The sequence below is a fragment of the Typopeltis vanoorti genome, chromosome 9, assembly GCF_054136105.1.
Source record: "Typopeltis vanoorti isolate ZY-2024b chromosome 9, IOZ_Tvanoo_1.0, whole genome shotgun sequence".
Lineage (NCBI taxonomy): Eukaryota > Metazoa > Arthropoda > Arachnida > Uropygi > Thelyphonidae > Typopeltis > Typopeltis vanoorti.
Window position 1 is genome coordinate 32,866,974 of NC_143557.1, and position 26,799 is coordinate 32,893,772.

General features: G+C 35.5%; 1 protein-coding gene across 1 annotated transcript in view; it reads left to right on the forward strand.

Annotated features, from left to right (window-relative positions):
• Positions 1–26,799, forward strand: part of LOC150102960 (uncharacterized) — a 353,745-nt gene that overhangs the window by 267,196 nt on the left and 59,750 nt on the right. The window lies entirely within an intron of this gene.

Genomic DNA, 26,799 nt, shown 5'->3' on the forward strand with positions numbered 1-26,799 from the left:
CAATTATCTTTTGAGTTATATTTGTGATCTTTACTACATGGCCCCAAAATTTCAACTTGCTATCTACTAACATTCCAAGATCCTTGGAATGATCAGTTTCTTCTAGCATAATCTCACCAATATAATACGACTTTAGATATCTAATGATATGTAATTACCCTACCTATCTTTGCATCATCATCATCAGCAAATACCCGTATTTCACCTCTCAAATCTTTCCCAATGTCATTAATGTACAGATTGAATAACAGTGGACCAAGGACTGATACTTGAGGCACATCATTAGGTAGGTTCCTTGAATCTTGCAGATTCCCCCCCCATCCATATACCACTTTTTGATATCTGTCAGTTATTCTCTTATCCATGTCAATAGTTTATAATTCAATCCCATATTCTCCAATTTATGCAACAGTATTCCATGCTGTATTCTGTCAAAAGCCTTAGCAAAATCCAAAAGTATCGTGATGTATTCATTCTCCTTGTCTAACTTAGTGGTAGCATTATTAAAGAATATGAGCAAGTTGGTAAAACATGATCTTCCTTTAGTAAACTCATTCTGTTCATTGCAAAGTAGAGATTCTATGTCACCCCATTTCTCATTTCAAGCCCTAACCAACTTTTCCAAAATCTTCACCACCACTCCTGTGATACTGATTGGTCGATAGTTGGATACATCAGTCTTTGCACCACCCTCGTGCAATGGGATTACCATACAGTCTTTCTACCCCTGTGGAATCTTCCCTGTTCTGAGACTCAAATTATATAGCCAGTTCAGCTGAACACTCTTTTAGCATCTGTGCTAATATCCTATCAGTTGCAGAATTCTTATTCATTTTGTGCAACAGCTCTAGTACTTCCTCATTCCACATGAGTTTCTTCATACGATGAAGAGGCAGCAGTGAGTTCAATATTGCATATACCAGGTAGATAGTTCTAGCATGATGGCAGCTCTTTAGTTGAACAAACCCTTTTGTATCAGTCACCCACATACCATCTACATTCAGTAGAGTTATTCTTTCAGATTCATTCTTTCTTTTACTTGCAGCATATCGATAGAATTCTTGTGGGCTGTCTTTAGCAAGCAGAACCAGTTTCTTTTCATACTCAGACTTTGCTTTCTGTACAACAGTTGTGACTCTTCTGGCCTGCTACTTATAATTATCATTGACATCATCCTTATGTACACAATATTTCTTCCACATCATCTCTTTCTTATGAATCTCTGGATTAATTAGATTGCACATCCATTTCACCCCTACTCTATTTATTCTTTGAAGTCTAGGGACACATTCTGATATTGCATCATTTAAGTATTTTTTAAACACTTCCAATGCACTGTAGATATTTCTTCCCACTTAATAACTGATACCATTGCTGAGAATCCAGCATATCCCTCAGGAGGTCATAATATCCTGCTTTGTAGTTCAGCATGTATAACCTTTTCTGAATGGAATATTCTACCTCTGGTTGGTGACAGTGATCATGCAGTACTCACTCGGGAAGTGGGTAAGCTTATGAATATTCCATTCAGAAAAGGTTATTGTCAGAGGAGGTAGCAGTTATGTCTTTAACTACTACCTCCTCTGACTGTAATCAGGTCTAACACTCTGACCTCGATTTCCTTCTGTCGCATGCTGCTTGAGAAATTTGTCTCACAATAGCTCAATAAATTCATTTTCATTCTTCTCATGCGATTTCAAAGCTATCCAATCAATGTTCGGATAATTAAAGTCCCCCATCATAATTATTCTTTTCGCACCCATCATATTTATTTGTTGATGCATTTCTTCGTCATTAGCAACCGATCCACCAGGTCTGTAACCACACCCCGCTGTGTATTTAATCTTTTTAATCTCCACTCTTCACATTAGATGGCTTCAAACGCACTGCCACATGAAAAATTTTTACTGTTACTGCAGTCATAGTCTCAACTCTAACTTGATTCAAGACATATGATATCATTAACAGCAGCTCCCCCCCCCCTCTCCTATCCTGTCTATCCATCGTAAATATACTGTACTCTTTGCACTCAATACCAGTTAATACGTCTGCTTCTGATAGCCAATCTCACTAATGCCTAGAACATGTGGTTCCAATATATTACCCAAGACAACAAACTCCACTCTTTTGTTGGAGGTTTTTCCACTTGGTTATAAATTAAAAAAACCAAAAAATTATATACTTTGTTTAATCCTTTATCGAAGGAAGTGTAAGCATTGCTGCAATTTCAGGCCTGAAATTATATTTCAGGTACTAACAAACTTTTTGCCCGAAATATAATCAGGACTAGGACAACTCATATATAGAAACTAATGACCACATCACTTGCCTTAGTATCCCATAATGCAAAGCATATATCCTTACAGGTATGTATAATGCTATGCATTATGGGAAGGGTCACTACCCAAACTGGTTTTGACCTTTATTTGAGGTCTTGTCAGTGGGAGCCAGACCCAGAGGTGATACTAAGGTTGAAGTAATAATGAAGTCATATTTTCATATATGAGTAGCCAAAAGGTGTCACAACTTATTATTAAAATACTCTGAATTAGAGATAGTTGTTGGAAGTTTTTCCACTTGGTTATAAATTAAAGATACCAAGAAATTATATACTTAGTTTAATCCTTTATCCAAGTGTAAGCAAACAAAGTTTTCACCTGAAATATAATCAGGACTAGGACAACTCATATATAGAAGCTAATGACTTCAGATTACTTGCCTTAGTATCCCATAATGCAAAGCACATATCCTTACGAGTATATATAATGCTATGCATTATGGGAAGGGTCACAACCCAGACCAGTTTCTAATCCTGATTATTTTAATAATAAAAAGGTGTGACACATTTTGGCTACTTGTATATGAAAATATGACTTTATCATTACTTCAAACTTGGTATCACCTCTGTATCTGGTTCCCACTGATGAGACCTCAATAAAGGTTGAAACCAGTCTGGGTAGTGACCCTTGCCATAATGCATAGCATTATACATACCTGTAAGGATATGTGCTTTGCATTATGGGACACTAAGGCATGTAATCTGAAGTCATTAGCTTCTATATATGAGTTGCCCTAGTCCTGATTATATTTCAGGTGAAAACTTTGTTTGCTTACACTTGGATAAAGGATTAAACCAAGTATATAATTTCTTGGTATCTTTAAACTCTACTCCTTTGTTTCTGATACTCCTAGCATTCGTGTAGAGACATAATAAATTACCTGCATGACACAGTTTGACAATCTCTGTTGTTATCTAGTTTCTTACTTATGCAGACAGCTTTACACACGCACTTGATAGGTTTGAGTAGGTCCTTAGTAAACTCATGCTGTTCATTGCAAAGTAGAGGTTCTCTCTCAATTCATATTTGCTATTACTATTTTCACTTTCTCACTCTTCACTTTTGCTTCTTCCAGCAGTTCTTTCATATCCTCTCTCATACTGATAAATATTACTAGACAACAAACTACTATATCTATTACTTTTCTTTTCTGCTTTTCAATTACATTCATTAAATTTTTGATTTTAGCATATAGAAAACTTGAAGTAGTAAAACTGTCATCAGTGACGTTATATAATTACCATATTTCTCTGTGCATAAGACGATACTTTTTTCTAAAATTTTTAGACAATTTTTAAAAATTTGGGGTAATTTTATACACAGGGGATAACCGGTTGGGAGACCCACGGTTGCCGTGGTGAAACCGCCGGTACCTTGTCTCCGCGAACAGGCTTCCGCCAATCACTAGCCTTTTTTAACTCTGTCGATTGATGTCATTAACGCCTGATTCTGAATAAAACAATCAGAACTCTGAAAGCATTCATATGTCTGCAACTCGTTGGCAGGGTAAGTTAATGCATTAACAATATTTTAAGCTCTAGCCCATAAAAATGTCCGAAAATAAAAGACAATTGTCGTATTCCTCAAAACTCAAGTTAAAAGTCATCAATTATGCAAAAGAACATGGAAATAAAGCTTCAGAGAGAATTATGCAAAAGAACATGGAAATAAAGTTTGGACCTCCTCCCACTGAGTGTATGATTAGACAGTGGAGAAAACAGGAAGAACAACTACTCAAAATGCCAAAAAAGAAGAGGGCCTTAAGAGGAAAACCAGCAAAATGGCCAAACTTGGAGCAGAGGCTTAAGACTTGGATTATGGAGCAGTGCCAGAATGGAATATGTGTGTCAACCAAGCTTATTCGATATGAGGCAAAAAGGTTTGCAAGAGAAATGAACATTGTTGATTTCACAGGAAAGACAAAATGGTGCTTCAACTTCATGAGGAGAGAAGGGTTGGCCATGAAAACATGAACCAAGTTAGCCCAGAAAATGCCACCAGCTTATGAGGATAAAATCCAACAGTTTTACTCCTGTCATAAAACTTCAGAAAAAATATGCTTTTGAACCAAGTCAGATTGCAAATATGAATGAGGTGCCTCTCGATTTTGATGTGCTTTCCAACAGAACTGTTGATATGAAAGGGGCCAAAACATTGGCAATCAAAACAAGTGGTCATGAAAAGCCACACTATACTTCTGTCCTTTCATGCTGTGCAGATGGTACCAAACTGCCTCCTATGCTCATTTTTAAGAGGAAAACGTATCCTATAGAGAGCATACCACCTGCTGTTCTTGTCCAAGTTCATGAGAACGGCTGGATGAATGAAGAGATCATGACTATTTGGTTTGCAAAGATTTGGTCCAGAAGACCTGGGCGGCTCTTGAAGAGGCCAGCTCTGTTCATGTTTGATCAGTTCCAAGCACATTTAACAGAAAAGACAAAAAAGTGTTGCGGCAGATTTGTGAACACAGCTAGCAGTTATTCCTGGTGGACTTGCAGGTCAGCTATAGCCACTAGATATTTCTATGAACAAACCCTCAAAGCTCTGATGAATGAAGAATGGAACAAATGAATGCAAAAAAAAAGCAGGTAATAACTTGACACCGACAGGAAGAGTGAAAAAAACAACCATTACTGAGGTATGCAAATGGGTCCTAAACTCATGGCATGGAGTCAAGTAAGAGGTGGTTGTGAAGTCCTTCAAGAAATGTGGAATCAGCAATGCCATGGATGGAACTGAGGATGATCTCATATATATATATATAGACAGTGATGCAGTAGAGGTTGAAGAAAGTGATATGTTTGGAACTAATAGTGATGAAGAAAATGATGTGCCCTGAACTGAGAGAGTGATGCATAATTTCTTAGTATGTATCTTAAAAATATTACCAAATTGCTAAATATACTTTGAATATTTAAAAAAATATCAAATGTGTGTTCTGTTTTATGTTTAAAATATTGAATTCTTAATATTGGGTTCGAAAAAGTAGAGTTCGTCTTATACATGGAAAAATACGGTAATTGACTCTCCATACCATGCAGTATCCTTCTTGTTATTATCAATTTTACCTACCTGAATATCATTTTGCAGTAATCTTACTTACTTGACTTTTTTCCAATTTTTTCCATCATCTGTCTAATAATTTGCTTTAGTTTAGATATTTCCAAAGTTAATTCATATTGAATGTATTCATTTATTTCTGAAAGGGCATGATTTTGTTCACTGGGCCAAGCAGCCTTGTTAAAAATTTCCCTAGCATTCCTCTTTGTGGCTGCTATATTATTCTTGTGAAGTTTCGCTGTAATATCAAAGCGATGGCATCGCTTTGATATTGCATTATTCCAACAAAATATTTATTTTATCATGAAATATATCAAATACTATAAATGCATGAAAATCAGCAGTAATATTACTATAAAATAATAATAAAACACAACTAATTTTTTTAAGAAAATAGCGCAATAAAAGATAAAAATCACATGAACGCAGCTCACATTGTTCACTATATAGTCTTCAACTAGATTCCAATTTTAAGTGAAGTAACCTGAGCAGATAACAAAACCAAAGAGCCAAATAATATATGGGAAAATTCTTATGATATTAACTCCAGTGAAAGTGCAACTGAAGATTTGTTAAAACACATTTTATAAGTGAAACACTTTTTTTTTTTTTTAACGGAATCTGTTTTTGATTAAGGTTGTGGATATACCTATGAAGGATGTTAATAAATTACACCAACCTTCGCTATCAACTGGATAGAAGCTGAACCTATGCAGTCAATGACATGTAAAAATGGAATTGTCCACTTTGTGGATTTTGGGGATAGACCATGCAATCTAGCTTGGTGGACAGGTTTTAAACTGCTTTTTGGTTTCTTCTTCCAAACATGCAATGCTATCAGCAAGTTTGTTTAGTCCTGACTATAAGTTGGATCATCTGGAAGAATAAGTGATGTATTTCCGTAACATTAAAATAAGTTTTCTATAGTATTCTTGGATGAAAATATATGCATTTAAAATTCTAACATAAGTTGTAATTGTAATTTAAAAAGATACTTGTTAACTTAAGTCCAACACTTGCAATGGGAAAATTTACGATTTGTTTTTAGTTTTGTTTGACTTCCAAAGTTTAATCTATAAGTATGCATAATATGATTCTAACAAATTCTATTATGCTTAACCACTCATTTTTCACAACCAAACTTAACAGGTTGCTATTATCATTATTTCCTGTTATGTAGCCTAGCATAAAGAACATTACGATATTACTTCATAATTAAGTTTACATTATTACTAGCTCCTATCACTGGTTTTCTTCCAAATTAATCTGTTATTTTTCATGTCTACAATATTGTCAGCTTTCAAGACACTAGGAACACATCTTTTGCTAACTTTTCATCTCCTGTTCCACTTTAAAACTGCACCACTTAAGATTAGTTCTGTTCACATATTCTCGAATATTAGTAATAGCAAGCTCTTTTCTAATATCTTCATTTAAAAAAAATATGATTCTGACTGCCATCTACTCACTCCCCTAATTTTTTGCAGATCTCCCAGACTTGAATCAGGTATTTTATTTTGAACTGAACTCTCAGAACCATGTGTTAAAATTGGTTTGAGTACTATCTTGTATACTGCTAGTTTAGAGTTGTTTCTCTCTTATTCCATATATAAATTTATTCAGTTGTCTTCCCAGCATTGGCTTTACTTATTCTGAGTTGTATTTGCAATTTTTGCTATGTGAACTCTGAACATCAGTTTTCTGTCCACCATAACTTCAAGATCCATAGCCTCATCAATTTCTCCAAGCGTAATTCTACAAATATAATATGCCATTGGAAATCTCGTTCTGCTAAAGTGCTTAACTCTACACCTCACTTACTAACACTGAAATGACAGCATTATCGTTTGTCTATAGCTACAGCCTGGTCATTAGCATCCTAAATTGCTTTGCCTGTCTTGAGGATATCAACTTCATATATCAACTTTCTAATACCTGTCCATCAGATATCACCAAATCAATAGTTAATATTGCAATTTCATATTCTCCAGTTTATTCAACAGATTTTCATGTGGTATTCTGTTGAATGCTGTAGCAAAAGTGATGGCAGAAAGCAGTGAGAAATAGACAGATGTGTGAAAGTAGCATGGAGCACACGTTTGATAAAAACTATAATATCTTTAGGAGCACTCTACCCTTATGTCTAAAGAGAATTAACCATTGCATCCTTACCTATGTATTGGACATCTACACCCTTATCCAGAGAGACATCCAAAGGCAGGAGACCACTCAGAGAAGCATGGAGAGATGCAGGAAAGTGGCAAGAAATGGAATACATGAATAAAAGGAATGATAAGAGTGGAAGACATCATTATCCATGTGAAAACCCTAAAATGGATATAAGCAGGCCACATTTCTATATCTAACCAGTGGTGGACTACAGAAGTAATAAACTGGATCCACATCCACAGAGACTGTAAAAGACCTAGATGACAACCATTTAACTGATGGAAGATGAAATCAGGAAACACATTTAGTGGCATGGCAACAAGTAGCCCAGGACTTGACCCAGTGGGGAAAACATTAATCCAGCAGTGGATTGAGAACAGTTGATGATGATCAGCAGATTGACCTGACATAACCTCCTTTTAGTAAATCCATTGCTGTTCTGTTCAAAATATAACTTGTCTGTGAATGCATTTCTGTATATGAGTTATTACCACCTTCTCTAAAATCTTCACCACCACTCCAGAGATACTGATAAGTGTGCAGTTAGATACATTGTTTATTCCACTACCCTTGTACAATGGAACTGTCACACATTCTTTCCATTCCTGTGGGATCTTTCCTGATGTGATCTGTTCATTCAATATAGAGGTAGCACTATGGACTATTTTACATACACCTGCTTGATAGATCTTGGCAAATGAACACTCCTTATTTATTTGAACAATCTCATCTCCTTTTGACACAAGGATGCCATCTGCATTCTCCAAACTTATTCTTCCATTTCATTTTTTTTTCTTTTTCTTGCTAATTTCTTTCCATACTCTGATTTAGTTTTCCATACAATACTCTTTTCTACAATAATGTGGATGGAATATTGTGAATATTCCTTCCACATTATCTTCTCGTGGTTCTCTTGCTTAATAAGACTGCACATCCATTTCACTTCCACCCTGTGTGTTCCTTTATTTATTTATTTGTATGGAGTTTCCTCCCTTTTCTTCCTTGTTTCTGTTTGGGCGAGTTGAGACCCCTCATGGGGGGTTAAGTATTTTTGACTGTAGATCCATGTGTGTTGATAGGGCCGGTTTCCCTGTTCTGGGGGACAAAACACCTGAGTTTCCTGGTGAAAAAAATCCTACCTCCGTATGAGACCGGCTAAGTCACCTTTCGTCGAAAGAGACCAGATAAAGGTTCCTCACATCATGGACGGGAATCAAACCCAGTTCTTTCCAACCAAAGGGCTTCATCTATACAGACTGAGTATGGAGGCTCTCCTGTTTGTTCCTTAACTCTTGTGACACATTGAAATATTGCCTCATTTAAGTATCTTTTCAAAGCTTCCCATGTATTGCTGATTTCTTTCTCATTCAATAGCTGACACTATGAAACCAAAAATAGTATTCTTGAGTTTGTCATAATCACCTGGTTGCAAAATAGCTACATTCTTAACAGTTCTCTTTTGATGCTATGATACTCAGATCTGATACTCGTTGACCTTGAATTTCTTCATTCACATGCTGTTTGAGAAAGTTCTCTCACATCGGCTGAGTAATTTCTCATTCATGTGTTGTTCTGGAAATGTTTACATATTGGATTTTAGGAGAGAGATTGTATTCCTGGTTTCCACATTGTTAGTTTAAGATAGTCTTTAAAAATGGTGCCAAAAAACCCATCAGCGACACGTAGATGCCAGAAACAGAGAACCTTTGCCCTTCTGAGTCAAAGCATTTCATCATTGATGAATATAATTTGACATATGAAATATCTAAAACAAAAATTCAGACAGGATGAAAAATAAGCAGAACAGTAAGAAGCAGCAAAGCATGGAAGTTGGTAAGATATCAGTGATAATAAAGTTAAACCAGTTAGAATGTAAAAAAAAAAAGAAGTAATATGGTACAATGAGGTCACTACTTCGAGCTTCCAATCAGCAGAAATTAAGAATGCAACAAATGCAATCAAGAAACAGAAAAGAAATGTAAAAGAGATGGTAGTACTCTTAGGAACAAATGATTTAAATAGTGATGAGTGTATAAGAGAGAATATGAAAGGATTGCTGGAAGAAATGAGAAAGAAGAGTGAGAGAGGGAAAATTGTTAGTGCAGTGTGAAATATGATGGTACTTAATTAAGAAAAAGGACTATGATAGCAAATGACTCAGTACACAGGCCATGTAAAAAATGTGAGTTTAAGATGACACTTGAATGGATTTGGCATCAGGAGACTGGATTAATTATTTATTGGGGGTGAGACCTAATGCAGAAAATCAAGGAAACTAAATCATCATGGGAGGAACACACACATAAGAGTGTGTGTGTGTGTGAGTGAGAGAGAGAGAGAGAGCTCTGCGAAGGTATGCAAATATAATGATATGAATGCCAGTGATTATGGTTATGAATCTTGGGAAAGGGTTGATGTGTATGCTTTGGGTTTGAACTTTTTTTGAATGTGTGTGTGTGGGGGGAGAGAAAGTTGCCATACTGGGCCAAACAGACTGCAGGTGTATGTACATGAAAAAAAAATCAGGAAGTGACTTCTTATGTCTATACACAAATACTACATTATCAGTTACAAAGAGGTTGAGTTTCTTGCCTTGGTAAATATGTTGTGACCCAAGATTATTGGCATTAATGAAACTTCGCTCTCATAGTTAGATATAGTAAACCAGAATGGAAGGCAAAGGGTGTAGTATTTTTAGGAAGAACAGAAGAGATAGGAGGGGATACTACAAATGATACCAAATGATTTGAGTTTAGTTAGGGTAGACATTCATTAAATTAATAATAGTAATAATGTTTCATTTGGCTTTGGGTTTTAAAGCTATCTGGTGTAAAGTGGAAACTGATAGAATGAAATCAATGAAATATATATGGTTGGAGGGGGGGGGGGATTACTACAGATCTGATAGTTCAGTTGCTCAGGAATGATGAAACGTATCTCCAAATTGCTGTGATGGATACCAAGCAAGTAAACATTACAAGTGACTTAAATTATCCAGACATTGATCAAGTAGTAGAGAAAACTCATGATAATAATGTAAGAGAATTTATTAAGCTGTTTGTAAGACAGCTTTCTCAAGTAGCATATGAAAGACAGAAACATGAGGTCAAAGACTGTTAGATTTCATAATAGCGTTGGATGGGATGATCTCGGTTAAAGCTGTGACTCTTGCCACCAGTTTGTGACGATGATCCATGCGTATTGATCTGGGAAGTGGCTAAGTATATGAATATTCCAATTGAGAAAGGTTATGTGCTGAGCTACAAAGCTGAAACTTATAACAAACTCAGGAGAATACTATGTTTAGCCCCATGGTATCAGTTACTGAATGGAAAACTTTGAAAAGATATTTAAATGATGCAGTATCTGAAACCATACAATTGGGAGAACAGATAGGGTGGGGGTAAAATGGATGTGCAACCTTATTAAGCAAGAGATCCATAAGAAGAAGAAGGAATATTGTGAAAATAAGGATTAGGGGATTTATGAAATGTATAAAGTGCAGGCTAGAAAATTTGGGAGTATTGTACAAACTGCTAAGTCAGATATGAAAAGAAATTGTGCAGGTTAAAGGCAACTCAGAAGAAGAATTTTATCATCATGCTGCTAGTAAAAGAAACAATGAATGTGGAAGTATTTTGGAAATAATGTACCCTTAATGTACATTAAGGGTACATTTGCATTTGTTCAAATAATGCAGAACATTTTGCATTTGAACAAATGCAAAATGCATTTGTTCAAATAATCAGTGCTAATTCACTAAGATTTTTCCACCTGTGTACATAACATATCATATGGTGCCACCATTACATTGATAGGATACCAGCCTATATGCTAAAGGAATGTTCAGCTGAACCAGTTGATTAATTTGAGTCATGACTTAGGAAAGATCTCACAGTAGCAGAAAGAATGTATGATAATCCTATTGTACGAAGGTAATGCAAAGACTGATGTTTTTGACTAATGTGATATGGATGCTTAGATATGATTATCATCATGTTGGTGTTCAGTGAAGAAAATACATATCTAAAGATAGTAATTAACTAATTATTAGATAATTAGATTATTAAGCCAATATTTCACCTTGGTCTCCCAGGCATCTTCATGCATCTATAAAGAACGTACTAAGCATGCACATGCTACAGTTGTGACTGGCACTCTCTGTGGGTGCAGTGATGGAATTCTGCTGACAATCTCAAAATGATGGTCTCCCAGATTTCTGTTAATGTGATACAGCAGAATTTGTTTAGGTTTTGAGAATGTAGTAGTGCTGTGGTGGATTCTAGAAATAGTTTCTCTGATTCATGTCTGCTTCTCTCTGATTCATGTCTGCTTCTGTATAAGTGGACATTTCCCCAGATCCAGTAATGTTATTTATCATATGGTCTGTCATCCTAGAAGGTCTCTAGTGAGTGTAGATGATGGATGTAGTTTCTGTGTCTGGAAAGTTAGAAGAACACATAAACTATTTACATTTGTCTGTTATCTGCTCTACAGCTGTTCCAGGGTGGCTGACCATGCCATAGATACAGATCACTGGATCCAGTGGGGGGGGAACTCCCTCTTATACAAAAGCAGATGTTAATCAGCTAGACTGGTTATGGAATTAACCACAGCACTACAACATTCTCCAAACCTAAACAAATTCATGACTTAATTTTTAACAGTATTAAACACCAAACAATTTAATCGAAAGATGTTTTATTAACTCCTTATATTTCGCTAAATTTCAAATCAGCATCATCAGAGCACAACACACTTGTACACGTGACAGTGAGTAAGTAAAACAATACAATTGCAGTGGACAAAAGATTTAGTCCTATTTTGGCACCCTCTAATGTTGTAAAAAAAACATTACAGCTATGTGGGAGTTGCTCTTAGGATGACAGCCTCCCAAATTTTTGGCAAATTAATGCAACCATATTTGTTCAGGTTAGGAGAATTCTTCAAAGCCATTGCTGACTCAAAAAATAATCTTTCAGATCTGTAACGAACTCATAAATAGCACATTCATTTTCTTCCATCTAATCCTGTGTGATGGAGTGTCCAAAGCGTGGTCTGCCAGTCCTAACTTGACATAGTAATAATAGCGAATGCATTTTTTATGTTCTTCCAGGTGGATGCTAACTGATCTTCCTGTTTGTCCATAGTAGGCCAAGTCACAGGGAACTTCATATACTCCTGGGTGTGTGTGATAAAAGGGTGAAGTTTATCCTTAGGCAAGTGGATCAGAGTTGCTAGTTTACAGAAAGCCAACACACACAGGAAGACACCTACATAAACAATGACATCATCATCCAGTCCAACAGTATGGCATTTTAAAAACACTTACAGACAGAGCCAGAGCCATTTGGTCTAATGATACAGCTCTGACCACAGAACTCAAATATCTGCGCCATACGTTCTTAGCCAATGGCTACAATTCCTACAAAATAGATAAAATACTACACAGCCCCATTCCTCCCTCCCCTAATACACAGGAACACAACATTACCATCTCTATTCCCTATGTCAGAGGTACATCAGAAAAGATAGCCAAAGTACCGATGAAACATGGCCTTCGCACCACTTTCAAACCTCATGTAAAACTAGCAACCCTGATCCACTTGCCTAAGGATGAACTTCACCCTTTAGCACACCCAGGAGTGTATGAAGTTCTCTGTGACTGTGATTTGGCCTACTATGGACAAACAGGAAGATCAGTTAGCATCCACCTGGAAGAACATAAAAAATACATTCACTACTATTACTATGTCAAGTCAGGACTGCTAAACCACGCTTTGGACACTCCAGGCCACTGTTGTTCAGTTTATGCGTTAATGATATTAAAAAGGACTTGACAGGAGATGTTCAGCTATTTGTTGAAGATAGGCAGGGCAGTCTGGGATGCTACTGATATACAGCACTTAACAGAATGCTTTGCATAGGTTGGAGCTGTGGACAAATGATAATGGCTGTCATTTCAGCATTAATAAGTGAAGTATAAAGTTATGCACTTTGGCAGGATGATTTCCAGTGGCATATTATATTGGTGGAATTATGCTTAGAAAAACTGATGAAGCTGGGGGAGTTGTGGTGAATAGAAAATTGAAATTCAGGGTTCACATAGCAAAAATTTCAAATACAATGCGTTGTTAGAAGATTTATTACAAAGCTGAAACAAACATTGACATATAAGGATAAGATCATTTTGCCTCATTACAAAGTCTTGATATGACTGCACCTGGACTTTGTGTAGATTTTGCCTCCGAGATTCCAAAGAGAAAGATGCATGTGAAGAGGGAGTACAGAAAATAACAAAGATGATATTGAGATTACAGAAAGTAGATTGTGTGAATAGATTGAGAGTATGTGAATTGCAGACACTGGTAAATAGGAGAAAGTGTGGTGATATGATAGAGGTCTATAAACTTCTGAAATGATGATATAGGATATTGGCTGATGAATTTTTTTTTTTATATAGAAGGTGGGGAAGGAATACAAGGGGACATACATGGAGATTAAGTTTGTATGTGGTTAAGAAAAGGATGAGTGCTAGATTATTCTCTCAGAGTATTGTGTGAGGAACACCTCTGTCTGTTGAAGTATGGGTGATATATGTCCACCTTCAATGAGTTCTTTACTCCCTGGAGGTCTCTGATTATGATAATAATAATGACTACATAAATTGAAAGCCAAACGGCTATTTTTCTGGCCTCCTTAATAATAATTAAGGGGATACAAATGCCTTGTTGTTCAACTGCCAGAAAGCAAAACTCTAAGATCGAGGACTACGAATCTATGAGTTTCATATATACCGAAAAACTATCGGCGAATCCAAGTGTAAATGACCACTTGGTAGTACAACACCAAGGCAACTCGAAGCAAAGGTGCAAGCTCCCTCACTATCCTTGATATTTTTTCATAATGTAAAAACACAGCCCCTAGGGGATGTAATACTGTAATTACATTATGAGGAGAGGTCACTACCCAGACTGGTTTCAACCTTTTTTGAGGTCTCATCAGTGAGTAGGTAGACCTGGAAGATAACAAGGCTTAAGTGAAAAGAACTTACATACCTTTACTATACAAATGCCATAAAGGTGTGTTTGTGTATTATAACATAAATTGAAAGCCAAATGGCTATTTTTCTGGGATCCTTAATAATAATTAAGGGGATACAAATCCCTTGTTGTTCAACTGCCAGTAAGCAAAACTCTAAGATCAAGAACTACGAATCTATGGGTTTCATATATACCGAAAAACTATCGGCGAATCCAAGTGTAAATGACCACTTGGTAGTACAACACCAAGGATGCCAGAAAAATAGCCATTTGACTTTCAATTTATGTTATAATATCTCATCAGTGGGAGCCAGGCTAGAAATATCAAGATTTTAGTAATACAGAGCTTATAAGTATTTTACCAGAACAGGTTACCATAAGGTGTTTTAACCTTATACATTTATACATATACTTTCTACATTTATATATATATATATCTCCTCCTGAGATTTTTATTTAATAAGGTTTCTAGCCTGGCTCCCACTGATGAGACCTCAATAAAGGTCGAAACCGGTCTGGGTAGTGGCCCCTTGCCTTTAATACAAAGCATCATACATCTCCTCTAGGAGATGTGCTTTGCATTATGGGTAAATATTAAGATTAGTGATCAGAGCTTATTCAACTTTTACCATGAGTTATCTTAGTCTTGCACTACCTGCAGGGTCAGCTAGACTTGCATTACGTGCAAGCGCAAACTTGACTTATTTGTCTGTTTGCTTACTTGGGAAATGGAGTAAAACCAGGTTTAAAATAGCTTGGTATCTTTAACATTTAATATACCCAAGGTAAAATACTTTCTACAAATAAGGACTTCTTTAAATTTAACATAACTCCGGGTTTCTTTCAGAACCGGTGAGGAATGAAAATAGGTTTTAGCCTTTCCAACTAGCTTGCTGCATAGCAGAATGAGCAGTTGGAATTCACTCCACCGACCAATCCTTCTCAAATTCCTCAATGTATTCGAAGAATGCAACCACGTCATCAGATTCATCACCCGAAAACTGAGGGAATACCTGTTGGGGATTAATCTTTCTAAAAAAACTCTGAGTCATATAACTCTGAGCTTGTAGGTAGGGACATATCTGCATTCATCTTACAATTCAACACAATATAATTTCCTTAAATTCTAATTATTCCAATAAATGCCTGATACGATATCAAAAACCAACTTATAGTGATTAAGGATGTGTCAACTTTAAATTCTAGAGCCCTAGTGTCGGCTGTGCCATTGTTACATCGTTGTTTTCTCTATATTATACCTTGTTATACCTTTAAATAGCCCGCTTTCTAATCTATTGTTGTGCTTTTCAAATATTAATTCAGTACTATTTGCTTTTCGGATATTGGCAAAATTTATTTTTTATGCTGCGCCAGCCAATATCCTATAACAGAAGAGACTCTTGTTCAGGGAAACAAGTCCAAATTCAAAAGGGATACATACAGTTATTAATCTTACGCTAGCGCTGTGCAGATTCAGTTAGCAGTCATGACCTAAATCTCACTTAAGCAATAATATCTAATTCCTTCCTACCAAAAGGTTCTATTTCGTAAGTGGTGGTTTGAATTCGTAATCAGGCATAAAGTCAGGTATAAGGTACAAAACATGTTTATTGGAAAAACACCAAACATTTACAGTTAAGAAAATTCAAATACTCAATAGAACAAAACTCACTCTAAGTTAAGGTTTATACTAAATCACAACAATGAATTTGAGTAAGCTAAATCCTTCAATTACGAAAGGATAAGATTAAGTGTAAGCATAACACTACTAGGATATAATTCCTTTCATAAGTTATTCACAGAACACGCATTGAACACTTTCATTAATACTCTATCAATAACCATCTTAATTCTAAATTTCATTAGTCAAGCCTAGCCATTCTCAGTCAAAATACTGCCTATCAACAATTCTTCTTCTTTGTTCCACGGGGTCTTAACTAATTCAATCAAATTCTCACTTAAAAGTTCTCTATTAGTGTCCTTAGCTTACAGTATACACAAATTTCTTATTCTTCTAAGCGATTTTTAACATAGAATGAAATTCTTTACAACTACCAGATCCTTTTTGATTTCATGCAGCCATCTCATGTAGATCTGGATTACCTTACTGTATAGTTATCGGCCGTCTTTGCTCCTGGCTTTTCTTTACGCTTTTCTTTGAATCGTTTCCGGACTGTGGCGTGCTGTCTACTGCTCCGCAGGAAATTTTCTCCGTTCTCCTCGATGGGACTTGATTCGAAGGCTCGATTTTGCATAGGCCGTCATCACACGATCAGCTTCGCTTGGAAATCCTCAAGCGTTCTCAAGAATAGCCCTCATCATCCAACATCACTGTAGTCGACCCACCGCTCTCTCGCGCGAATCACCCAACAAACTTCCTAAAACTCGAATCCAGGAACCGAAGAAGAAAAAGCCCTGTAATATGGCGCACATCGTCTTTTATTCACCCTTTCGGGTGCCCTCTATTCGATGTTTTTTTTTTTTACCCACGAACCCTATCGTTCATGCCCCTTGGGTGATCCTACACTCTCCCTAATCTGTTAGGTTACCCTATTCCAGGTAGTCGTTTTGACGTCACTTTCCGCGTAGGTACAGCCTCCATCGCTATGCTCGACTCGTACAGATTATACACGATTATTCCGGACTACTACTTATTGTCTTTCTGGAAATTTCGTAATGTACTAGACAGCTTAATAGGATTTACAAATAACTTAACAATTCCCTTACATAATTCTTACTATTCTGACACAAAATTCTCTGCTTCTCATTTCAGTTATACAGGAATAATTTCATAAAATGGCACATATGGACTACACGTTATCACATAACAAAAAAATTTTTCATAATTATTAGCTAATGTGCAGGTATCTCCTTAATTAGTAATATTTATCATGTTAAATCCTGAATAAAGAACTTACTTGTAAAGTTCTTTATTCAGGATCTAACAGAAGCGACATCCTCGTTACGCTAACGGAAACAGCATGTCAGCCATTATATTTAGTTTCTAGCTTGCCATTTTCAAGAAGTGTGCATGCTCGTCGAGAAGTTTGATGTGTGATTGACAGCTGACAAGAACACGTTCGGTATCAGAGTAATGGATATAAACAAGGTAGCCTTTGGGAAGAAATTAGAACACAGGCCGGCAGACATTTAGGTTCGGAGTAACTTAAGTTTTTTTTATGTTATAGTCAGAGGAAAATTAATAGTAGATTCCGAAAAGGGAATCGTAGACTATGAAATTTTAAAGATTTAAGACTGTCAATAAGTGTTAGTGAATAAAAGAAGAAATTGCTATTTACATTCTAATGGAATGTTTGAGAAAATGCTAATTGGAAGATTAGTAGTAGATTCCGAAAAGGGAATCGTAGAACTGTAAATAAAAGAAGAAGTTGCTATTTACGTTCTAAAGGAATGTTCGTGGAAACACTAATGGGAAGTTTCATCTGGCTTAAGGACGCTGGATCTAACTATTATTTCTACTAAAAAAGAGACAGAATTGAGTTAGGAAAAATTAATGTATGCTACATGAGTGAAGAAAAAGGATCCTGTGAAAATGAAGAATAAAGTCATATATCTTCAGAAAAGGGCCTTGACAGAGAGAGAAACTGGCTATGAACATTTTGTCATTGTGAAACCAAAGTGTTTAGTCTAGTCCTAAGTGTAAGTTTATTTTAAAAAAAAGGCCTTGGATCCAATAATTCTGTAGTTAGTTATAGTTATGTAAAGTTGTTTGAAGTGTATATATATTGGTTTTTTTTGTTTTATTAAATGTTTATTTTGTATTTTGGTCTTGAGTTAGTGATTTATTTGGATTCTGCAAGCAATAGTTAAAAAAAAAAAAAAAGAGTTAAGGTCATTGCACCAATCGGAGTGAACCCTTGTGCATATATAGGTACACTCGGAAATAAATTTAAAAAATAATTGTTGAACAGAGATCACCTCTATAGACAGGATAATATTAAATAATTAAAAATCCTATATTTAAACAATGGCGCAGCCAATAGGATTAATATTATGATAATATCCTCTATATAAACATCTCTATATAAAAAAAACTCTAATTATTAACAATGACACTGCCACTGAATGCAGATTTCTGATATAAATAAATAAAAATAAAACTGCATCTAATAAAATAATAAATTCATCTCCATAAACATATTAAAAGAATAGAACAAATTAAACAGTTGGCAATTTAATTGAAACATTAACTGGAGAGAAGAGAAGGAAGGAGTGAACTCTCTAGGTACAGATTCAAACAATTTGCATGCTGCCCTTCTAAAATAAATTCTATGTACATAGCTGGAAAACCTGCTCTAGAGCACAAACATGGAACTTTCAAACCACTTCAGGCCTCCAATAAGTGGTCTCACACTAGCTGATGGAATTCATCTCCCATTTAAAAACTGTCACATACATCCATTCCTGCAACCGGATATGAACCTGTAGCCTGTTGATTGGAGACAAAATACAGTAACCACTAAGCCAACCAGGCCAGTTTTTTTCAGTAGTTGAATCATCATCAGCCATTGTCGATCCACAGCTGGATGAAGGCCTTTCCAAGATTACTCCAAAACTCACTGTCCATGTCACTCCTGCAAATCTGATGATATCATCAAACCAGCGTGATTTAGGTGGCCGTCGTGGTCGCCTTTCCTCTTGTGGAATCCAATCCAGTACTTCTTTTGTCCATTTCTGATCTTGTCTTCGAGCAATATGCCCAGCCCATTGCCAGTTCAGATGTTTCACTCATCCTATGATGTCAGACACTTTGGTTTGATTTCTTATCTTTTGTGATCCAATCTTGTGATACCAAGCATACTTCTTTCGATACTAAATTGTGTTTTTCTTAATTTTTGAATTTCCTTTGCATTCATTGTCCATGTTTCACAGCCATGTATCAGTATCTACACTGGTTAAAAACTTTTTTCTTCAGAAATAATGGTAGTTGGTTTTTGAATATTGAATGTAATTTTCCAGATGCTTTCCACCCAAGCATCGTGCCCTTTTTAATTTCATCCATGATATTTTGTTCTGTTGATATCTGTTGTCCTAAGTATATGTAATGATTTACTTGTTTAATTTCTTCAATATTGATTTATTATTATTTCTGGTTGGACATAGCTATTGAACATAACTTGGGTCTTCTTTAGGTTTATCTTTAGACCTGCTGTTTTGCTAGCAATTTGGAGCTCATGGATATGAGTCTGTAATTCATGTGCAGTTGAAGTAAAGATAACTGTGTCATCTGCAAAGCATAAATGGCTTAAATATCTTCCATTTATCTTCAGACCTTTCCCTTCCCAATCAAGAAGCTTCAATATTTCTTCTAGGCATGCTCTGAATAATTTTGGAGATATTGTGTCACCTGTCTTATACCTCTCTGTACACCCTCTGTCCGAACTTTTGATAGAAAATAAAACACAGGCCAATTATAATTATTCAAATAATTTATTTCAATCAATATACTCTCCCTCAGCTTCAATACAGCATTTGGCATGGTCAATTAATTCGTTAAATGAGTTTTTTATATCGGTTTTTGGGATACTGTTGAGGGTCGTGGTTACTGCTACTTGAACGTTTTCAATGGCGTTGTATCCCTTTTCCTTCATCGGCAAATGAAGTCGGGGGAAAAGATAGAAGTCACAGAGTGCTAAATCAGGTGAATACTGTGAGTGATCCAACACACAAACTTAGTTTTTGCTCAAAAACTGTCTCACAATGTTCGAACGATGAGATGATGCATTATCGTGCAAAAGTGACCAGCTCCCTGCATCATGATATTCATGCCGTACACGACGAATTCTCACTATCGATCGCTTCAAAACTTCAAGATAGAACTCGCCATTTGGCCAGGCAGAATGAATTCTTTTGTGGATAATGCCCTTGGATTCATAGAAACAAATCAGCATTGTCTTTACTTTTGACTTCTCCAAGCGACTTTTTTTCGGATGCCCTCTTCTGGTGTTCTCCACTCAGAACTCTGGCACTTTGTTTCGGGCTCATACTCAAAACATCACGTTTTGTCACCAGTAACGATCGTTTCAAGAAAGTTTGAGTCCTTACAAGCTGTTTTAATGAGGTCCTTGCAGTGTTCAATTCTATACATTCTTTGGTCGTCGGTCAACTTATGGGGAACAAATTGCAAATTCAATTTACGAAGGCCCAAACTCTCGGTCAGAATATTGTGCACAGTTGATTTTGGAATCCTCAATTCATCTTCGATCAATCTCACGGATGATTTCGGGTTTTCTTTGATGAAATCACGTACTTTTTGGATGTTAACTTGCTCAGTCCAGTTTTTGGATGGCCCCGCTTTTTGTCGTCCTCAAGCGTCTCACGACCACTTTGAAATCACTTAAACCAATCGTAAACTTGAGTACAGGATAAGCATTCATCACCGCATGCTTTTTGAAGCATTTGATGCATTTCAGTAAAACTTTTACCAAGTTTAACACAAACGTCAATCGCAGCTCTCTGTTTGAAACTCATTTTCCGACCATTCATCAAAACACACTGTCACTCTTGGCACTATAACTCGACTTCTAATGAAACAAATGCCATAAACAGTTGACACAACGCTAATGAAGGTTGCCACTTTCGAGAACAGAAAGATGCACCAGATGGCGCCATTAGTTTATTCTGTTTTCAAAAAGTTCAGTTTCGTTTTGGACAGAGGGTGTATTCCCACAGTAGAGATGTTTCCATTTAAATGAATTGCTGCTGTGGCATTGGTGTATGCGATTTGATGGTTCTGATGTATGGCTCCTCTACTTATTGGTTTTGTAATGCTTTAAGTATTGCACAAGTTTTAAGTGAATCAAAGGCTTTCTCATAATCAATAAAACCAAGACATAATGGTAACCGATATTCATTACACCTTTCAATAATCTGCTGTACAACTTGAGTATGGACCATTGTACTAAAGCCCCTTCGAAAGCCTGCCTGTTCTTTTGGTTGTGCTAAGTCTAGAGTTGCACAAAGCCTATGAGCAATGACTTTTGTAAACAAATATGAGACATTTTCTTTGGATTTTATTGGACCATGATTCTTTATAAATATATGTATATAATCGTCTACCAGATTTGCCAGCTTGACTGTCTGTCTACTTCTTCAGGACAAGAATGGTTACAGTAACATTAAATGCTAAAACAGAAGAATGCAGTAACGACATTAAAATCAAATAAAAAATTGAAAAAATACGTGACATTAAGAGTATAGAGTGTTTAGACTTAGTCACTGTTAGTAGATCGTATTTTATAGTTTTTCGCGAAATTGAGATCTGCTAAACATAGTGAATTTATAAAAATTTTCCAAATGTCTTTTAATATCATGCTTTGATTTATGTTGAGATTCTCCTGTCTGGAGTACCACTGCAGCTTCTTTAAAGTTTGTACAGCTGAAATCCTCTTCAATGTATGGCATGGAGCTGATGTCCCAGTCGATGGAATGGTTCGATTTCAGATGTTGAAACCTTAAAGAAGCTGCAGTGGTACTCTGGACAGGAGACAATCTCAATAGAAATCAAGGCATGATATTAAAAGACATTTGGAAAAGTTTTATAAATTCACTGTATGTTTAGTAGAACTCAATTTCGCAAAAAACTATAAAACGCGATCTACTAACAATGACTAAGTCTCCATGCTCTATGCTCTTAATGTCATGCATCTTTTCAATTTTTTATTTGATTTTAATGTCATTTCTGCATTCTTCTGTTTTAGCATTTAATGTTAGTGTAACCATTCTTGTCTTGAAGAAGCCAGACAGACTCAAGCTGGCGAAACTGGTAGACGATTATATGCATATATTTATAAAGAATCATAAGAATCATGGTCCGATAAAATCCAAAGAAAATGTCTCATATTTAGTTTGAAAGGACCAGATATTAACAGTCAAAAAAAAAAAAAAAACTTTTGTCAACACTTTGTAGACCACTGATAGTAGTCTGATAGGTAGGTAGTTCGTCAAGTCTTCTATCTCACTTTTTTTATGTATCAGAATTAGAGTGGCTTTCTTCCATGTTGTCAGTGCATCATTTTTCTTCAGGCATAAAGTAAATAGTTTTGCTAAGAGTTTGTACATTATTTCTCCACCTGTTTTTAGAAGTTCAGCTCTAACTCCATCATCACCTGCAGCTTTCCCATTTTGGAAGCATTGGATGCTCCATATAACTTCTTCTGGTAGAATCTGTGGTACTTCAGCTGTGTTGTAGTTGTCTTTTTTTCATTTAATTCATCATCCTGATATAATATTGAGTAGAATTCTTCAACTGTTTTTGCTATAGCATATCTATCTCTGGTGATGGTCCTGTCTTGTAGTTTGACTGCAACCATCTGTTTGTTGCTATTTCAATTGCTGTTTGGCTTTTTTGAGACTACAGTTGTTTTCAATTGTTTGTTGTATGAATTTACAGTTTAATATTCTTATTTCTTCTGTGATACGTTTTCTGATCATTTTGCTCAATTCAGTGTATTCAATTTTATTCTGTAGGTTAATTGATTAATTTCATTTCTTTTCGTTTTTTCATAAGCTGTTTCGTTTCTTCAGAGATTTTGTCTTGTTTCTGTTCTGTGGTACCAGTTATTTCAAGTGAGCATTGTAAAGGGTATTGGGTAATAATATCATTACTTTCTGATAGATCAGCATTGTCATCTATAATAAGATGTTTATATCTGTTTAGTTCGTGTTGGAATATATCTTTTTTAATGTTGAGTTTGTGTACATCTATGTTTTGCTTTGATCTTCCTAACATCTTTCTTCTTTCTTTTTGGCAGTTTATTTGGATTTTACTGCGTACTGTACGATGGCCACTTCCAATGTTGAAGGTGTTTATAACAGAGCAGTCTTGAAAGATGTTTTACTTATTGCTGAGGATAGTCAATTTCACTAGTTTTTCCATTTGGACTTTTCATGCCCACTTTCTATGTGTTTTTTTCTTGAAAAAGGAATTCATGATATACAGGTTTTCTTTTTCTGCAAATTTTCTGCAAAAGTCAGTATGACTTATTGTTGGCTCATAGACTTGGATGATCTTAAGAGTGTATCTTTTCGTGATTTGAACACCAATACTTGCTATTCGATCGGATACACTGTCAAATTCTATTATGTTGTTCTTCAGTTTTTTGGTGATGAAGAATCCAACTCCGCTGATTCTTTCCTTATCTTGGTCTCTATAATATAATATGTCTCCATTTTTTAATCGAAGAATTTCTTCACCATTACGTCTAACTTCACACAGTCCAAGAATGTCCCATTTTAGTCGCTTTAACTCTTCAGTTTGTTCAGTTAGCTGTGCTTCACTGCTCAGAGTCCTACAGTTTAATGTTCCAAGGTCTGGTTTCCGCTCGCGGCATGATCTGGTTATCCAGGGATTCTTAACACTCTCTGCCTTCATGTTTAACGGCCTGCTGCCATAGGTAGTAACAATCCGGCCTCCAGGGAATGAGGGCCATTTTATTTCTGTCGGATTCATCTTCGAAGGTTAGGCCATAAATTCACCATGCTGGCGAAGTGCGGGTTGCTGAATGGCAATATTTTCACATGGAATCACCAGTCCCAAAACCACTGGTCCATGGCTCTTTATTCAATATATTCACAGCTGCCTGATATCCACTGGATGGTAATCATGGTCCCCCCCCCTAGGTGGTGGATGGTGGATGACAAATATTCAACTACCGTGGAAACCCTGAGGTAGTTGAATATTTCATAGTATATATTAAACTTCACAGTTTTACATGAGTCATGTAATTATTATACCTGTCAGTTAAAATTTAGATGTTTTAATTTTCATAATGGTGTAATAGTGCAGTATATTATATGTAATTTCCCCTTGTAGTCTCATGTGTGCAGAAATGTCGAGGGATCAAGCATCTGTGGTCAGACAGCATACTTTCACTTAACTGGATAGGAAGTAATTTCTCATTGCAAAAAGATGATCGAAATATGAGACTACAAGGGGAAATTACATATATTACAAGAAGGTGAATCCATTCCGATAATAGCATAATCAATACATCTCGTGGAATGAGTGTTTATTCTTATATGTCGGAAAATTAGCTTTTTCTTTTAAGAAAATTCTAATTTTTAAAGTGGTAACTATTTTGCTTGTACACCATTTGGAAAATTTTGCATGTAAAGCACGTGATTTCTCATGTTGGTGACGAATTCTTACATCTCCTTATTCCTTTCTCCCCTTCAACATGAATTGACTCTTCTTGGCACATCGCCAGCCAGGGTTTTCACATCTGTGGTCGGACAGTAGTTAAGAGAATTTATTGTTAGGTAATAATAATTCAGAATCTATTTATCATGCTTATAAAATCCTATTTTTGCACCTAGTGCCTTTAGTATTTTACCATAAAATTGTGAAACTTCTTTTCTATAAAATATTTCTACTAAATTTCTGTAGAAAATTTAATGTTTAAATAATTGGAATTTACTGACCATGAACTTCCTATTCAGAAAACTCTTTATTGAACTAAATAAAGTAAATTGTCAGACTGGTTGGCCATGTTATTAGCATATCTGCTGTCCAGTCAACAGGCTGTGGTTTTGAATTCTGCCATGGGTATGGTCGTTTGTGATTGTGTTTAGATGGGAGGAGAACTTCACCCAACCACCATCCTGCTGATTGGACACCCTGAAGTGGCTTAAAAGTTCCATTTCTGGTAGTTTCTACAGTGGGTTTTGCAGATTTGGTTAAAAAAAAAATGCATAAAAATGCAGATATATATCTATATAAAATTAATAAGATGTTTTTTATTTTTTTTATTCCTTAGCCCACTTACAGTATGAATGTACAATAATCTTTCATAGGTAGGGAGCCACATAAAATAGATAAATACATTTTTGTTTGTAGTAGTTTATAATAATGCACATTCCAAGTGATATTTGCATGTTGAGTTCCTAATGAAATTAGAAGAAAAGCCCATGGAAATTCATCACAAACCATTTAATGTATAAGTCATAAATATTGGTGTAAACAATATTTATGACTTATATATTAGTAAAAATTTATAAAGGACTTCATTGACTAAATAATTAAAGAAAGGATATTTAATATTCATTCTTTTACAGCCAAATTTAATGAAACCAATAATGTTTCCAAAATGACTCTGAGCTTATGAGAATATAACTTTCAGCATCAGAATTGCCTAGATATTACGCTATTTAAAAGATTACAGACTTCATCTTTTTATGTCCGTGCTATTATATCCTTTCTTTAAATAGTAAATACTTTTTCAGTCTGTGTGTGTGGTTTAAACACTTGATATCAGAAAATAATTTAACAAACACAAAAACAGTAGAATCTACTTTAGAGGATTTAGCAGATCAGTAGATTTGTCAAGACTGCTGTATGACTCCCAAAACTTTACTGTTTTAAGTATAGTGCTTTTTTTACCATTGTAGCATTAATACCATGAAAGATCTAAGCATTAGATAAACAGATTAGTAGTGTCTGGTACTATTGACTGACAAAAAAACACCTACCACCTAAAACACATGCAAATATTTATGCCACAGTGGGATTCGCACCTGTTGTCGATAAACAGAAGAGTAGAGGCAGAGTAGCGACAAATCAAATTAGGTTTAAAACTCTTAGTAGCCATCTTTTGGGATAGTGAAGGTATTATTTTAATAGACTTTTTTTGAATCCAGTGAGATTGTCAACCAGGATAAGCATTGTGTGGCTTAGAGGGGGATCTTCCTTCCATCTACACACTATGCCACAATCCATAGTCGTCGTCTATGCAGCCAAGTACTGCCCACTGATTTTTTTTTTTCTGTATATTGCATGTGTACTTTGGCTGATTTGCCTGTATGCAGTTTGATAAAGCCTGATTTTTATGAAAATAAAAACACTGCTACTTCTGTTATATTGGCTAACTCACTTTCAGTAAAAAAAAAAAAAAGTCCAAAAAAATAGTTCCATAAAAATGTTACTCTTCAGGATTCTATGAAGGTATGTCAAAAATTATTCCTTTTATATCACTTTTCTTTTAATTTATGTTTTCAAAATACATATCATCAATGTTTTAATTTAATTGGAGTAAAAAAAAATTATTCCTTTTATATTACTTTTCTTTTAATTTATGTTTTCAAAATACATATCATTAATGTTTTAATTTAATTGGAGTAAAAAAAAAATATGTAACACAAGGGGTACTCCTTATGAAAATAGGCAA